This window comes from Myotis davidii, unplaced genomic scaffold (genome assembly GCF_000327345.1).
Source record: "Myotis davidii unplaced genomic scaffold, ASM32734v1 scaffold46, whole genome shotgun sequence".
Taxonomy (NCBI): Eukaryota; Metazoa; Chordata; class Mammalia; order Chiroptera; family Vespertilionidae; genus Myotis; species Myotis davidii.
Window position 1 is genome coordinate 8,476,881 of NW_006383006.1, and position 18,448 is coordinate 8,495,328.

Genomic DNA, 18,448 nt, shown 5'->3' on the forward strand with positions numbered 1-18,448 from the left:
TGCTATGCTATGGGTGCATCCCAGAATCAATAAAAGCTTGGTGAGGCCTGAGCAAGGGAGGAAGTCCTTCCCCTTGAGTTGGACTTTCCTGCCTGGTCCCCCACTATTTCCAAATTATCTCTTGCCTTTTCATACTCATTTGTGTGCGGCTCTGCTTCCAGCTCCTGAACCCTGACCCACGCAGGACGTGGGAAGGAAACACTCAACACCTTTGTAAAACTTTTAATGTTTATAATCCAGAAAAAAATATTTGCACGGATAAGAGTTTCTAATTTTCATTTAGAAAAATAGTATTACCATACTTCACATGTATTTAAAATCTACATCTCTTTCTGCTTAAACTACAATCCCAGAAGGGAATGTCCGTCCACAAGACAGCAGCCCTTGAGACCCACTGCCACTCCCAGCCAGGCGTAGTCTAGAGTTAGCAGTTAGAATTAGTGACAATTAACTAACACTGCATGTTATTACACGTGCCCTCAATGCTAAGCAAATCAAAATGACGCAATGCCTCCCGGGTTAGTCCTTCAGCCTTCCAAAGGAAATTTTTGTTTGTATCCAACTTTACAATAAATGAGAGCACTTAGAGCTGCACTGGTTTCTTCTCATCTGGCATTGGCATTGACCCCGGAATAAAGGTCCTCTGGAACCCAGGAAGATGCAACTGTGTACAGCAGGATCGCAACAGATGTCAACCAAGGAGAGCTTTCCGTTTCGGAAATCTTAAAACACGTAATGGATGGTTTCCTCCTCTCTGTCTTGTTTTCACTCTCTGGGTCTCCTGAAAAGGGGTTACATTTTACCCTTTCAGTCATTTTGTTTTTCTCTTTGCGATTTGTGTCTCTTTTCTTGTCAATTTCCTCACTTTATTTTATCTCTTTCTCTTTGGTGCTTCTCACTATTTTACTTACATTAATTCTTTTGGTCTCTAGTATTCCTATCGTAACCTGTCGTGTGCTTCAAGAATGCTGTGTTTTACTTCATGAGGATACGAATGATCATTTTTTGAAGTTTCTATACTCCAGCCAGTTCTCTCGTCCCCGAGCTGCATTTTTTAGTTTGTGTGAGTCAGCACTTTCACACTGAAGGCTTTCCTCAAATGTCTCATGATCCTTGATTCCTCGCTCATATGGAAGCACGGGGCTCTATGAATTGATGTGAGGATCTGGGCTCTAGAACAGGGTTGGTAAAGGGAAACCGCTGTTTCAGGTACCCTGGGGCCATTACCTTGCTTAAGCTGTGGAGTCCCAGAGAAGAACCTACAAGCCCCTGAGCAGAGGACACAGTACAGCTGCCAGAATTCTAGAATCCAAGTGGACTCCAGGGTCTGAAATGGAGATGTGTTATTTAGGTGGAAATGTTAACTTATGGTTTTCAGTCAGCGCTTCCAGATTCAACTTGGAACAGACTTTCATACCATTTAGTTTTTAACTCTACCTTCACCTCCACTTTTAGGGTCACATATGGTCACGAATTCCTGAGCCTTTTCAGGTTCCTGTGGTGAAAATCAGGTTTTTCTGACTGCTGGCTTAGGGTCAGCTTCCCCAGCTCTGCTCAGCCAGTCATCCCCAATACATCTGCTTTCCAAGTTCAAAACTGTGAGGCTGTTGTCCGCCAGTTCTTTTGGCTTTGTGAGCTTCAGTCTGTGGATTTCGATGGAGCAGGACTGCTCCCAGGGGCATATTGGAAACTTGTTGAATTGGTTTGCTTGTTTTTGATAATCACAGTGATTCATGGATACTAGTATTGTTCGATAGGCAGGAGACAACTTCATGTTTGCCATTCTATACATATTTTGCTTAAGAAATCATATCACAGTCCACTCTCAGACTAAGAATCCTACCTAGCATTAGATATATTTCTGAGATACACAGTCGGAATTCTGCAGAAATGCCTTAAGTGAACTTTTTTTTCATATTTTTAAGGGAAGCTTTGTGTTCTTATTTTGCTTAGCTCTGATTACAAAGAAAGTTTTTTTTCTCTTTCAGTGTCTATTAATCCACTCAGAAATGCAAATTATTTATGTTGATTTTATTAACAGTACTTTGAAAAATTAAGCTAGCTGAGTTTGCAGAAATGCTAGCTGGTTTTGTTTCATTTCACATCTTTAATTGCCTCCTTTGTGAGAATGCATAATCAGGCCTTGAGTCTAATTCATGATAAATACAATTAATTCAAGTATTTAAAAATAATTACTGACAGCCTCAAAAAGAGCAAGATTAATGAAACCTACAAAACAGTTCCGTGAACTTCAATTTATTGTCTTATTTAGCTTGACCAACTCTAAAACAAGACTCTCCACTAACTTATTCAAAACCTGAGAAAAGAAGAAAAGAGGAATAAAGTTACATTTATTCTTTAAAAATATACTATGAGATGCCAGTGGCTGTTCCACAAAGGGACTCAGTATAGGTGTAAAAAAGTAACTCCCTTACGATGCCTTCTTCACAAACTTTGAAAGCCACAAAATAGAGGAATGAAGAATTCTGATGCAATAGAATTCTCTTTCAACACCTGAAAGTTAATATTTCTATCTCACACAGATATTTATGTTAATGCACATCTTATTTCCCCTGTGATTTCCATTGTCTTGCAGTATTCCACATCAGTAATAGACTTCCAGAAAAGGATTAAAATAATGCCACAGTTAGCGCTTTATCTTCAAAACATCGCACAAGAATGAGACACAGTCAAAACTAATCAACCCCTCATTTTTCTGCAAAGGTAGAATAAATGTACATTGGTCATATTATACTAATGATCTACCAGATAATCTTGGTAAATAATGTGTACAATATTCTGTTGGCCTATAAAAACAATAAAATTTATTCTATAACTTAGAACAAATTGATATTTTAGAGAAAACTATTTTTCCAGTATATCACCATCACTGGACTAACAAATTTACACCATTCAGAGCAATCCCATTCACTAAAGAGTTAACATATGGCATATCTACCGTGGCCACTTCCTAAGAGTAAATCATTTTTTATAATAATTTTATTTCTTCAGCTATTTGCATAGGACCTACCTCTTTGGAGTCACTGGAAAATATCTTTATTTGTTATTGAGGTTACCTTAATGTACATATAAATAACATTGCCACTTCATTCTTGACACAATTCATATTATATTTTGAAACAGGATTTCAATGCTCAGAGTGTTTGTGGACAAAACATACTAGTGTGTCCAAAAGTCTATTGTTTCTGTGTCTGTAAATTACTCTTCTGGTAATTTCCCAGCTGCTGCCAGCTTGCCACAGCTAGTTGAGTGCAAGCTAGTAAAAGTCTCTTTATCCCCATCATCCCAAATCATTCAAACAATAAATTTTATAGAATGTCATGGACTGGTTTCCCAAAAAAAGGGCTTCAGAACAGCTCAGGAAATAGAACCACAGGTCTATGCATAAAAATATTTGATATCGGGAAAAAAGAAAAGGAAAAATTATCAGGTATGTCTCAAACACAGAGTATTTAAATATATAAGACTTTAAAGTATTACATATATATATAGCCGAAACCGGTTTGGCTCAGTGGATAGAGCGTTGGCCTGTGGACTGAAGGGTCCCAGGGTTGATTCCGGTCAAGGGCATGTACCTTGGTTGCGGGCACATCCCCAGTGGGAGATGTGCAGGAGGCAGCTGATCGATGTTTCCCTCTCATCGATGTTTCTAACTATCTCTCTCCCTTCCTCTCTGTAAAAAATCAATAAAATACATTTAAAAAAAATAAAGTAACATATTAAAAAATGAAGGTGTTGCCCTGGCCCGTTGCCCACCCAGTGGTTAGAGCATCAGCCTTTCTTTGGACTGAAGATCACAGATTTGATTCCCGGGTCAAGGGCACGTGTACCTCAGCTACAGGCTTAATTTGTGGCCACAGTCAAAATATGTACAGGAGACAACCAATCAATGTGCAATGTGTTTCTTTCACCTCTCTCTCTCTCTCTCTCTCTCTCTCTCTCTCTCTCTCTCTCTCCCCCCCCCCTTCCTCTCTGTTCTCCCTTCCCTCCATTCTCTCAAAAAAAATCAGTGGGGAAAAAAATCTTCCAGTGAGGATTTTTAAAAAATGAAAGTTTTGAAAGAGAACCATCCCCCCCCCTAACTATAATAAAAAGCTGTATGAACCACAAAATAATCACTTTTCTTGTGCTTATTAGATAGCTGACATCACAAAGCAACCAGTACTCTGAAATCTAAGGAAAGACAGGCTCCTCCAAAGAGAAAAGAAGTGAGGATTGCCTCACTTGTAGTAGAATATGTGGGAGTGAGATGCAATTTCAGCTAAAAATTTTAACATATTTCAAAAAGCTCAGTGTGAGCTAACAAGACAGTATCAAATCCCTGAGAACTGCAGACTTAAGGGGAGTCCATCTGCAGGTTCTTGTCCGCTGACCTCCACTGGGCACTGAAGAGAAAGAGTGCAGGCAGAGCATGATACCAGAGAAATTCTCTCTCCATAGCATGGACCTGGGAGGGGAGCACCACTGCTGTGGGCGAATCCCAAAGTCCCAGCAGCTCCTTCTTCCCTCAGGAATAAAGCTCTTAACCTGGTGAGCAAAGGGCAGCAGACCTGCTGCTCCCAGGGCACAGATGAAGACCCACTGAGTCTGGAGAAAGCGTTTTAAGAAAAGTTCTTAAATCCCTGGGGAAAGGATAGAAAAGATCCTGGGCCAGACCATTAGTGATCTCCTATGGCTAGGAAGGGAGCGGGGCTGGAAACTCTCACACACAAGACCCACCAAAGCAAAAATTGGATGCCACAAAGAGGAGAAGCAGGATCACTAAAAACGTCCAACCTCTGAGACCCAAGGGCAGACAACATGCCTAAAATTGAGGCTGGACAAGGACACAAAAACTCCCCTTGCCCCCACCTCCAGAATCACTGAGTAACAAGCAACATCAGTTTTTCATTATAAGAGAAACAAAAACAGGGGAACAAAATCCCGTCTTAAGCACTGGCACAAAGAAGGACAAAAGCTAAAGCTAGAGAAGGAACATTACAAAAGCCCTCCAGCAACCCAGCCCATACCATACACATATGATAATACTAGAGGAATTGGCAACTGGTAGTGCACAGAACATAATCACAGCAACAACAAACAAATACTCCTGAGCTCAACTCCTGAGTATATGGGTGCAAGCTCCAACATTAATGACCTAGCGGAAGAGGCTTGCCTATTTCTGAAAATAAATACTATTTACCTTGGTCTTTGTTGCTCTGCTTATAATGTCAGCATTCAGACAGGGTGGGAAAATCTCTTGTCAAGAGACTAAGGAATCAATATAACCAGACCCAAAGATGAACCAGACATTGAAACTCTCAGAAAGGGAGTTAAAAATAAGTTAAAAATTCTTAACACATTAATGTCTCTAGTTTAAAAGATGGGCAAAATATATTAAGAGATAGGGAATTTCAACCAATAGAAGAAAAAGTCTTATGAGATACCGGAAATAAAAAATGTAATAACATGAAGAATGCCTTTGCGCGCTTATAAGGAGACTCAATACCACTAAGAAAAAAATATCAATGAGCTTAAAGATAGGACAATAGAAATTTCATAAACCAAAGACAAAAAGGAATGAGATCAGGATGGAAAAGAGCATCTAAAAGCTATTAAACAGTCTAATATGCATATTATTGTAGTTCTAGAGAAGAGGACAGAGAAAATTAGGCAGAAGATATATTTGAACACACAATAGCAAAGAATTTTACAAAAATGATAAAATATATCAAACTAAAAGTCTAAGAAACTCAGTAAATACCAATAATATTAATAACAATAATTTTAAAATCTAGTCATACTATATTCAAACTTCTTAAAATAGGAAATAATGAGAAAACCTTGAAACCAGCCAGAGGGGGGGAAAAAGGTAAATTATCTATAAAGAAATAAAGGTAAGAATTATAGCAGCTTCATTTCAAAGTATGCAAGCCAGAAAAGATGTGACATCATTAAAGAGCTGAATGGATAGAAGTCAGGCAAGAATGCTAAACCCATTAAAAATAATAATTAAAACTGAAAAGAAAAATGATTTTTCTCAGATAAACAAAAGCTGAGAGAGTTAATTTCCAAAGACCTGCATTAAAAGAAGTAATAAAGCAAATTCTTCAAGCAGAAAGAATATGGTACCAGACACACTTGAATCTACACCAAGAAAGGCATATCTCTGGAAATGGTTAAAATGAAGTTAAAAGTCTTTCTTATTAATCCTAAAATATAATTACTCTCTCAAGTAAATAGTGTCAATATGTTGTGACATATGGCCTGTATAAAACTGATGTTTTTGAAAAAATAGAAATCTGTAGTATATAATTATTTTTCTTATATTACACAGGAAGTAATATAATATTATTTGAAGGTAGATTTCTAATTAAAGATGTATATTATAAAACCACTGAACAATTAAAAGATGTATAAAGAAAATGTAATTAATTTTTACACAGAAAAATAATATCACTGTATTGTGGAGTTTGTGACCTTTCATACATGTAAAATAGTGGTGATAGCATAAAACCAAGGGAGGGAAGAAATGGCAGTCCCTTTTATACAGCTTGCCCATGCTATAGAGTACAATGCCACTTGAAGGTAAGCTATGATAAGCTAAAGATGCATGTTATAAACTAAAGCGACCAACAAAAATAACAGACTCACGATTTCTCTAGGTTTAGAAAGCAGATCTGTAGTTGCTTGCGGATGCCAGTGGGTAAGTCGGAGGGCATGGAGTGCAGGCAAAGAAGCATGAAGGAATGGAGGTGATGAGTGTGTTTATTATCTTGATTGTGGTGACAGTTTCATGTCTATATATATTTCAAAACTTAACAATTGCACATTTAAATGTCTGCAGTTATTTACATCAATTATACCTCAATAAAGCTGTTTTTAAAAACTCTGTCAAGCAAACAGTCAATTTCTTTAAAGATGAGCAAAACATTTGAACAGACACTTCCCCAATGAAAATATATAAATGGTCAAGTAAAAGAAGCTCATGAAGAGATGCTGCACATTGTTAGGCAATAAGGAAACGCAAATGAAAACCACATAGAGATGCCACTTCCCACTCTCAAGGTGTCTAAAATCAGCACGTGATGCCCTAACTCGGTGGTCAGCAAACTGCGGCTCACAAGCCACATGCGGCTCTCTGGCCCCTTGAGTGTGGCCACGAAGTTTCAATCGCACTGTACGTGCGCGCTCACACGTGGTATTTTGTGGAAGAGCCACACTCAAGGGGCCACAGTTTGCCAACCACCGCCCTAAGCGGTTTGGCTCAGTGGATAGAGCGTCGGCCTGCAGACTGAAGGGTCCCAGGTTCGATTCTGGTCAAGGGCATGTGCCTGGGTTGCGGGCATATCTCCAGTAGGGGGGTGTGCAGGAGGCAGCTGATCAAAGTTTCTCTCCCATTGATGTTTCTCACTCTCTATCCCTCTCCCTTCCTCTCTGTAAAAAATCAATAAAATATATTAAAAAAATTAAAAAAAAACAGCAAGTGTTGAGGAAGAAGCAGAAGATGCAGAACAACTGGAACTCTGTTACATTGTTGTTGGATATGCAAAATGATGCCACTTTGGAAAAGTTTGGCAGTTTCTTATAAAGTTAAACATACTTAGCCTGAGGCCCAGCAACTCTGTTCCTAAGATATTTACCCAAGAGAAATGAAAGCTTGTGCTCATATGAAAACCTACACGTGCATGTTTCTGGAAACAATATAAACATCCTTCAACTAGTGAGTGGATAAACACCTGTGAAACACCCATACCGTGGGACACTACGTAGAAGGAAAGAAACTGATGGACTCAACCACACAAATGACTCTCAGAAATATTTTACTGAGAAAAAGAAGTGAAACACAATGGAGCACTTACTATAAGATTCTATTTATATAAACTTCTAACACAAGCAGAGCTAATCTATCAAGTCAGAGAAGAGATTGGTGTCTGCCTACGGCTGGGGGATGCATTTTATTTTGTGTAAAGTACACCTTAAAAGTCTTTATTTCAAATTATAAAAGAAAATTTATGGCCATGATGGTAGTCAGTGAAGGGGGGAGGGGAGATTATTCCAGTTCTTTTCCTCTACACCAAACCCTGGCTTTACTTGATTAACTGTAATTTTATAAATGGATTCCTACACAAATTCAGATATTCAGCAAGAAAAAAATCTTACGTTCTCACAATACAGTCTCCCTTTAAAGGTCTGATAGAAGCACAGATGAATGTTATGAAGGTTTTAACAGCACTTACAAAGTCTTAACACCAGGGAAAAAGGCAGTATCCTGGGCTGTGTGTTCTATTTTATAGAGCTACCTATTTATTTTAATCCTCTCAACCTTTCAAGGGTGAAATGCTGGATAATTTCAACATAAGAAACGCACCCGCCCCCCCACCACAGGCTTCATGTGTTATGTTAAGAAGTGGTACAATGTTACCTTTTAAAAGCAGAATTCAAATTAATATGGACATTGACAACTATGTGAAATAGCAAATAAAATATGCATAGAAAAGAGATTGGGAAAACACACATCAAAATGTTAACTAAGTTATGAAACTATGGGCAATTACTTTCTCTACTTATTACTTTCTCTTATTGGTATTTTGCAGTTTCTATCGTGATAATGCATCATTTTTGTAATTTAAAATTAGTAAGTTATCTCGAATTGTCTAGAACAAATGAAAAGGTAAGTACACTTCTCGTTGCCCTGCACACCTCTTTATATGAAAGTTTTACTCACCTGACGTGGACAGTGTTTTAAGATGTGCAGAACACATGTGCTTCAGCTAACTTTAAAAGTTCGTTTGCATAAGGCAGAGTAATGGGATCTGAATCTCTCTTTTTTTCTCTCTTTTCTAATTTTGAAAGAGTTTTTCTGCCTAGAGTTTCTATTCTCCAGCACAGAGCACTTGTGACTGGAGCAGCTGTATACACTGGTGATAGAAATTTAAGCGGAGTCAGGGAGCAATCCTACTAGTCCGAGCTTCTAGATTCCCTCCCTGAGGACACTGACCTCTGAAAGTGTTGACAGCGGGTCATTCATCTGTCCTAAGATGGCCCCGTTAGCAGCATTTTCCTTGACTTCATAGAAGAGTAATGTGCCAGCTCCACCCTCTTAACCTTCTAAGATGCTGCCAAGTTACTCATCACCACATTAGTCCTAGGAGAGGTTTTCCTTGCTTTTGTATTCAAATTTCTACGCATTTCTTATACTATTTACAAATCTCAAAGTGTTCTGTCTTGTAAGGCAGGGGCCTAGTATTCCAGGGCTTAATAGGTGGATGATTAACATACATCCTATGATATTCTGTACAAGCTCAGGTCCCTCATGTGAATTCAAACCGTTACACAGAGTAATTGCAACCAGTAGCACACTTACCGCGAGGGAGGGGCAGGCAACACAGCAAACAACCCAAAGAGAAGAACCCAGCCTCAGCAGTTTTCTTTGTGAAGCTGACGTGTGTCCTGGATTTGTATGAAAATAAAGAAAGACTTTGCCAGCTCAGGGGGAGGTCTGCTTGATTGCTCCAAAGCAATTCCCGACCATCAGGGCAACCGTGTCATCCACACTTTAATATTGATATGGGATCCCAAAGCAAACCCTGAGGTGTGCCAGCGCGCAGTGTCCTCATTACTCTCTCGGTCCTCCCTGGCTTATTTTGCCTCAATAAAGGCCTTCTCTCCTTCGTCAGCCCTGTTTTTTAACATTTGGTACTCTTGGCTCCTTGGTGGGAGTTTCTGTAACCGACCAGGCTAAGAACTGGCGAAAACTGATTAAAAAAAAATTCAATAAGTGGTTATAATTATTGTCGTTCTTATCACTCCCATAACCTACCTGTATTCTTTTCTCTCCTATCCTTCAAAACTTTCTGTCCCCCACTGAAGCAGGAATTTTAGGGGGAACATAGGCAACAGTAGGAATTTTTAGAATTGGGGTCCCTGGAAAAAACAGTGCCACAGACTGGCAGGAGGTACATTTCCGTAACACAAGCAAGCCAGGTGCATGCAGGAGGCAGCCAATCCATAATTCCCATCATTTTATGTTGTTGTTGTTGATCCTCACCCAAGGATATTTTTCCATTGATCTTTTTTACAGAGAGGGAAGGGCAGAGAAATATTGATGTGAGAGAAACGCATCTCCTGGTTGCCTTCTGCATGGGACCTGACCATCAGGAAGGAGCCCGCAACCAGGGTACATGCCCTTTACCAGAATTGAACCCAGGAACCTTTGGTCCACAGGCTGACGCGCTACCCACTGAACTAACAGGCTAGGGTTGATTCTCACTGGTGTTTCTATCTCTATTTTTCCACAAAAAATTTTGTGGCCCGTCTGGCATGGCTCAGTGGTTGAGTGTCGATCTATGAACCAGGAGGTCATGGTTGGATTCCCAGTCAGGGCACATGCCCGGGTTGCAAGCTCAATCCCCAGTGCGGAGCATGTGGAAGGCCACCAATCAATGATTCTCTAATCATTGATGTTTCTATCCCTTCTCCCTTCCTCTCTGAAATCAATAAAGATATATTTAAAAAATAAAAGAAAATGTCAACACTTAAAAGAAAAAAAAGCCAGGGGCAGTTACATCTCCATAAGACAAGGGAACTAGAAGTAGCCAGGAAAGGTCTATATTTACAAAATAAGAGAAGGAAGCCCTTCATTCAGATGGAAAAGAAGAAAGCCCAGAGGGAAGGAGAACCTCACAGGTCCAAGGGGAGTACCGACCAATCAGAGGGGATACCAGGACACAGGAACTGCAGCCTTTATAAACCACAGGGAAAAAGAACTCAGTGGGACCCTTTCCCGCTCCCCCTACGTGGGAGTCTGTACTTGTTCTTCAATAAATCTCCATCTCTGCTATACCACTTTCTGTCTGTGGACTCATTCTTCGATTCCGGCGGACAAAGAATCCTGGTTCCAGTCCAAAAATTCGGTATCACCATCATATCAAATTTGAAATTTTCTTACGCATCCTACACCCATGCTACTCCAAGTGTGTCCACAGGCCAGCAGCGTTGGTGTTCCCTGGGAGCCTGAAGATGATTCGCAGGAACGCTCTGCTAGAAAAACACTGTGTGGGGGCACCCATAGGGCCATTTTTGCTTATTCCCATTTTCCTTTCATCCTCACATATGCCCTCTCATATCGGCAAATTAATCTTGGCCACCCTTCCATTTTGTACTTTTCCCACACGCTGTCTGACACTGCTTAATGAAATGAGTATGGATGCGCCTCTTCTATTGCTGTTCAGATTTTCAAGTTCTTCAAGGCACATCTCTAGATCAACTTTTTCTTTGAATAAAGTGTCTCGTTGATACTGTTTGACATTGTTCTCCGGCTTGACCTCAGCACTCATTGGCTTTGCCAGACACACTGGCACTTAATTTATTCATTATACCATGTCATTACAGACTCTTGTCTTCTTTCTGTCTTACTTCTACTACTTTCATGTAAAAGTTGTGTTTCCTCGAAATGACTGTAGGAATCATATCATACAGCCTCTATTCGGGATTACTCTCACATTTGGTGCTTTAAAAATGTTATTGAACTGATTTGAGCTAAGTTTCTCAGGCATCAAACAAGAGTCAAAATGTAAAATCAGGAAAAATGACAATATGTTTAGAAACAGCAATATTTCTACTAGTAAAAATATGTGACTTGTAACTGATTCTCTTATAACTGGAAATTTAAGGAGCATAGGGGCCTTTTTCAGTTTAGTTATTGCATTTTTCAACTCTGTGACTTCTATTTGGTACTTTCTTAAATTTCCAATCTCTTGGTTGAAGTTCTGCATTCATCCATTCTTTTCGTGAGTTTGGGGAGCATCTTCATGATAATTACTTTGACCTCTTTGTCAAGTAACTTATTGTCTCCATTTCATTAAAGTTTCTTCAAAAGTTTTTGGTTTGGGACATATTTTTTTTTGTTTCTTCATTTTGTTTGACTTTTTGTATTGTTTTCTATGCATTATATAAAAAGCCATTTCTCCCAGTCTTGAAGGAGTGGTCTCATGTAGGAGAACCTTATCATAAAACCCTGCTCTAGCTCTTGGTTTTTTTCTCAAACCTTTGTTTTTATTTTATTTTTAATGGCTCCCAGTAATTGAGGGTTTGGCCAAGGCCTGTCGGTGTCCTAAAGGGGAGGATCTCAGTCTACATTCTGGCTGACTGGAAGCCAGACCCTGGGGCAGTGGTGTTCAAAGTATCATATATATATCTATATATGTAGTCATATGGGGCTGCAAGCTTAAGCCCCACTGAGCACCCGTGCTAGGGGCCCTAGCTATGTCCCCGGGATGTCAGTTGCACATCTGATCATCTCCCCAGGAGTAAAGAGTAAAATTGTTGAATCATAAGGTTATGCATATATTTATGTGGACACTACCAAGATGTTTTTTAAAGTAATTATACCAATTTACTCTCCAACCAGTATTATATGTTAGAGTTGTTCCACAACCTTGTCAACACTTAATACTGTTTGTTTGTTTTCCATTTTAGCCATACTGGTGGGCATATAGTGATATCTCATTTTAGTTTTAATTTGCATTTAGATTACATTTTGAGAAACTTGTTATACACTTCCTGGCCATTTTGGAAATGCTCCTGACACTTTTTTTTCACATTTTAATTGGGTTGTTGTTATTTTTTCTCATTGAGCTGTGTGATTTTCTTTCTGGATATGTATCTTTTGTGTATGAATTAAGCAACTTTCATGAGGTTATGTCACTTAATAAATAACGTCAAAACTCAGTGATTTAGAACAACAAATTTACAGTTCCTGCTCACTTTACAGCTGGTTGCAGGTCTGTTACAGCTCTTCTGAACATTGCTAGATCAAGCTGAAGTCAGCTTTTCTTGGCTTGACTTGACTTCATAATCTTCTCATTCTAGAAAACAAACTGTAGATGGACCAACTTTCTGAAATACCCTATTCTCATGGTTGAAGGTAAAAAAGCAAGCGATGGGGCTACCAGAAACCAGCAATGCCTCTAAAAACATCTATTTAGTCATGAAAAGCATCGTATCCATTTATATGCCATTGGCTAAAACAGGTCATAAGATAAAACCAAAAGTCCTTGGGCAGGGAATTGCATGCTCCCTAAAGGGGAGACTTGGAGGGGCAAGCAAAATCAGGTACAAAGAACAGTGAACAAATAATACAATACACCACAGCTGGACATGTGCAAACGCCTACTCTTCCTTAATAATGTCTTACATGGAATAGAAATTCATAACAATAATTAACTAGGTACAATTTAACAACCTTTTTAGTTACTATTTGCATTTTTTGTATTCAGCTTAACAAATCCGTGCCTCTCATAAGGACATGACGATATTCTTCTATGTCAACAGCTGGAAATTTTTTGTAAAGGACCAAATAGTAAATATTTCTGCTTTGCAAGCTTTACACTCTCTGTCACAATCATTCAACTCTGTCATGGTAGCATAAAAGCAGTAAGAGATAATATGTAAATTAGTGGTGTGACCTATGTGGCAACAAAACATTATTTACAAAGATAGGTAGCAGTTTGGATCTGTCCTCTAGATCATATTTTGCTGACCCCTGTTCTATGTCATTTTCTAAAAGCTTTATTGTTTAAATTTTTACAATTATATCCACAGTCAAAGTGTCTGAAATTGATTTTTTGTTTGGTATGAAATAAGAGAACTGTCATTTTTTTTTAGATATGTGCATCCAATTGATCTAGTATCATTAATTGAAAAGTCTCTCTTTCTCTATTGCATTACAGTAGTCATAAGTCATGGGGTCATGGTCCAACAATAGTAATCTTTTTTGCAAATTTTATTTACTGTTCTTGGCCCTTTGAATTTCTATACAAATTTTAGCATCAGCCTTTTATTTGCAAACACACACATCGATATACATTCTAGCTAGAAATTCTGTTGGGATTGAATTTTTTAAATACTGACACATACACAAACACATATACATTGGAGAGTATTACATCTTTTCAGTATTAAGTTTTCAAACTGATAAGCATAATATCTCTAATTTAGTTTTTTATTTCTTCCTCTAATAATTTGTAATTTTTTTTTCTGTGGAAGGCACGCATATTTACTAGAAATAAAGATAAATATTTTATAACTGTACAATGGTCAATTCAACTGAAAAATGTAATATCTTTAAATTGATATGCAATTAAGAATATAGCTTCAAAATACATAAAGTAAAATATGATAGAACCAAAATGGGAAATAGAAGATCCATAATTATAGCTGGAGATTTTAACAGATTTCTCTGTAAAGAAAAAGAATTGAGCAAGATAATCAAATACAATCACACATATATTAAACATATACTGGATCATAAAGTAAATCTCAAGAAATTTCAGAATATTGAAATTTTCTGCCAAACCAAGGCAGGGCACTGGTCGCTGTCATTGGGGCAAGCTTCTGGTGGTTACTGAAAATTCTTTGCTCCCGGGCACCGTGGTCCTGCCAGGCGCTCACACCTGCTGCTGGTGCCAGAGCTGTCACTCGCACCCACTCCTCGTACCAGCCCTGCTCGCATCCGCTGCCAGCACCTGACGCAGGCCTGATCACCACTGAGGACTTCTCTACCTCTCCTTGCTCCTGAGGGGCGATCAGGGCTGGCAGCCATCTCTCACACCCGCTGCCAGTGACGGCCTCGCTCGCACCTGCAGCCAGTGCCTGAGTCACCTCTCACATCTACTGCTGGCACCAGCCCAAATTACTCTGCACCATTAGCATGTGGGAATGACTGCAGCGGGAACGGGGCTGCAGGCAGACAGGGGACCAGGGACCATGGCAGAAGGGGCCTGGTGGAGGCATGGAGGATGGGCTGAGACCTGCCCTTGTGCCCACAGCGGCCTCACGGCCCACAGTTCCTTTCAAGGTGCATGAATTCGTGCACTGGGCTCCTAGTATATTATATTTCTACTTAAATTTTAAAGACATTATTGCTTCTAAAAATCAACATACATATAGTTACTTGTGTATCTTTTCTAGTGCTCTTCATTTCTTCTTATATTTCCATTTATCTATCTCTTATCTTTTCCCCTCTTCCCAGAAAGCTCTCTTTAGCATGTCTTTTAAATATGGACAATAAATTTGTTGCATTATTCTTTGCCTAAATTTTTTTTTTTATTTTGCCTAATTTCTGAAGAATGTTTCTCTGGATATAGAATTTGAGGTTGGTAATTATTTTCTGGCTGCACTTTGAAGAAATCATCTTTTCTTCTGGATTTCTTTTTGAAAGTTAGCTGTTGCTTCTTTGACAGTTATGATATTACTTTGTTTGGGGTTTGTAAAACTTCTGAATCTACAGCTCAATAGATCTAGCACTTCTGGAAATTTTGAGTCAATATATCTTTAAATATCTTGCTCCATATTTTATAATTCGTCTCATTTTGAGACTCCAATTACATATGCATTAGGTCATTCTTCACCATGTCCCATATATCTCTTATTTTTTCTATTATTTCTTCTTTGTTGCATTTCAAGCTTCAACCTGAGTATTTTCTACTACTTAACTTTTGCCTTTTCTCTCTAATTTGTTGTTAAACCTTCAATTGAGTTTCTGTTTTCAATTATTATATTTTCAATTGCAGAATTTCCTATTGTTTCTTTTTTGCTTAAATTCCAGTCCTCTGGTAAATTTCCATCTTTTCGTTTATTTTCTTAAACAAATTAATCATACTTCAATCCAATTTGATAATTCCAATTTCTTGATATAATTATCCTACTTGCTTTTATTAATATAGCTCACATTTACTTCAGTGTTTAATATTTGAAGTGTTTGGGAGCCTTTATTTAGAAGTTTAGTGATGTTTTATGAACAGAAATATGCCATAGGAGCCTAACTGTTGTTTATATCCATTGCCCTACAGTAAAGTCTGTTGCCTTCTTTCATTTGAAGTCGTAGTTTCCAAGAACCAAACCATTACATTAAGTGAGGACTTATTCTAGTTCACCAGGTTCACATCTTTGCAGTTTCCTTTTCCCTGGGATTTCAGCCCCCTAAGTCCTGGCTATTCTGCTAACCCCCATCCTTTGTCCTCCCAGCCTACTGAAGCTGCTGCAAGCCAATCCTTTCAGTCCAGCCACCATGCTTGCATAAGCAAACGCTCTAATCCTTAACATAACTCTGACACTAACCCTAAGGATTAGATAGAAGGGCAGGTAAGGTTTGGCGCATCTTATGGTCTTTCCCTTTTTTTGAATGCTTTTGTTGCTGTAGTGTCTTAAAACGGTTGTTTTTTTGCTTTTATTAATGGCATGATTTTTTTAAAACTACCTTTTAAATTTGTTTTAGGGGAGGTCTAGTCTATCATGGACAAAAACAAAACCCCTGCTATTCCCTTTCATTTGATTCCTGGCCCAATGTGTGCATTTATCCCTGATCAACAACACATAGGTTGCTGATCCTTGTCGTTTGAAGTCATGCAATGAACGAGTGGCCACCATGAAATTCTGTATCTCTCCATAAGAGAGTACCAAGCGCTCTGCCATTTGGACCCTTCAACATCCCTCACTATAACTTTTCCACCCACCAAAAGGCATAGATTCAAGTCTGTCCAAGTTCCTTTTCTAGCAGTAGTTGTTTTGTTTCTATTCATTCAAATGCCCTGCCTACTGTAGTGAGCCTTTGAGTCCAATTAGGAGATTTAATACAATTATTACAGACTGAAACTCAAGGGGGAAATTAAGGACATTGATGATTACATACACATGGAACTAAAAACTAAAATATCTGGGTTTTATGTCACCCTTTATATGTCCAATCAAGCTTTATCTTTATCCCCTGACCAGTCTGACCCAGTTTCTCATCACTCTCCTGTTTTGCCTATGCTGCCACCGCAGGCCTCCCTCGTCCCTTGTCGACTTAATGTGTGTGAGGGCTGTAAAAAGAAGCTAAGTGGTTCTGGCACAGTAGCCAAGTGTGGAGGCAGTGCTGCCCGCCAGAGGACACGAGAGCTCTACCATGGTGCACTGTTTGTCGCTCTGATGGGAGGCATGGCTGTGAGGTGATTAAACAGAGTGTTCCGGCTTTTTCCGCTCATTATGTTAGCATTCTCTCCCCATGCCATCAAGCCCGGTTTCTTTCCATTGTAACCTTTTAATTATAATGCAGGACTGGGGAGAAGAACGCACCCACTGGAAACTCAGCAGTGGTTCAATTGTTCAAAGCCACTTGGGTATTCCTCTGTTTATTTGTACCTAGGTCTGCAATTGGGCTGTGACTATGTTAACTCGTGGAAACTGCTCTGGGACAAATTTAAATCAAAACAGTCTCCATTCTTGCTCTAAAAATCAACTGGGAAGATTTGTTTTAAATGGGGAGTTAGTGGCTTGCCCCAGTACACTTGGCATGTTCACTTTTTAGATATACGATAATGCATTTTTTAACAGGTCCAAATGCCTCTGACAAAATAGACCAAAAAAAAAAAAATCCAGTGTGTTGTATGGATGTAGAAGGCATCTGAAGAACAATGCCTCCTTGGTGACAAATATATGTTTCTAGCTGGATAAATAAAGTTTTATTTAATATTTATGCTGAATAAAACTTCTCATGTGGGACCTTCTGTCAAAAAAAATGTATTTTTTTTTTGTCTTTAAGCTGGCCACTCTATTCACTGCTATCAATGTTTCAATGAGTAAAAATAATTCCAATTTAAAATTGTATTTGCAGTTTAGTTTTAACTCTATAAACTGAGTGTATTTCTAAGTAATGCTCAAATTCTTATCATTTTATACATTAAATACTGAATAGCTATAAGCCACCAGACACTACCTATGCACTGAAGAAAAAGTAATGAATCTATAATAATAAAAGCGTGATGTGCTAATTAGACTGGGTGTCCTTCAAGACAACCTTCTGGACAAAGCTGGGGCTGCAAGGGAAGCCCAGGTCCCGAGTACCAGAAGGAAACTGGTGCTGGCAGCCAGGGGAAGGAGAGCCTACTCTTGCACAAATTTCATGCATCGGGCCTCTAGTAGTAATATAAGGTCCTTGAGGTTTATTGTGGAGAATTCTCCCTTTAAAAATACTTAACATCACTTTAGTTTCCATTTTATTTTTGTTTTCAAGTACCAGAATTGAAGTTGAAGTTTCTCACTATTCAGAGGGATTGGAATACACAGTCATAACTATAGTGCAAGGTTTAACTTCAGCCTATCATTGGTGACCTATGTCCTCCTGATGGACAAACATAGAAAAATGCTTAGACATGTACAGCATTTTGGAAGCTTGCTGGGGTCCAATCCCAGCAGGTCCAGGGGTCCGCAAAGGTGTGGACAGAGTCGGTGAAGAAGGAATGACACGGAGACAGCGTTCAGTTGATCAGCAGCCTTGCCAGGATCTCTAGCCACAATCTCCAGTCAAGTTCTGTGTCCATGTTCTCTTGCTAGGTTCTCCAGCCACGTTCTCCAGGTTCTCCAGCCAGGCTCTGTAGCCATGTTCTCTTGCTAGGCTCTCCAGGCA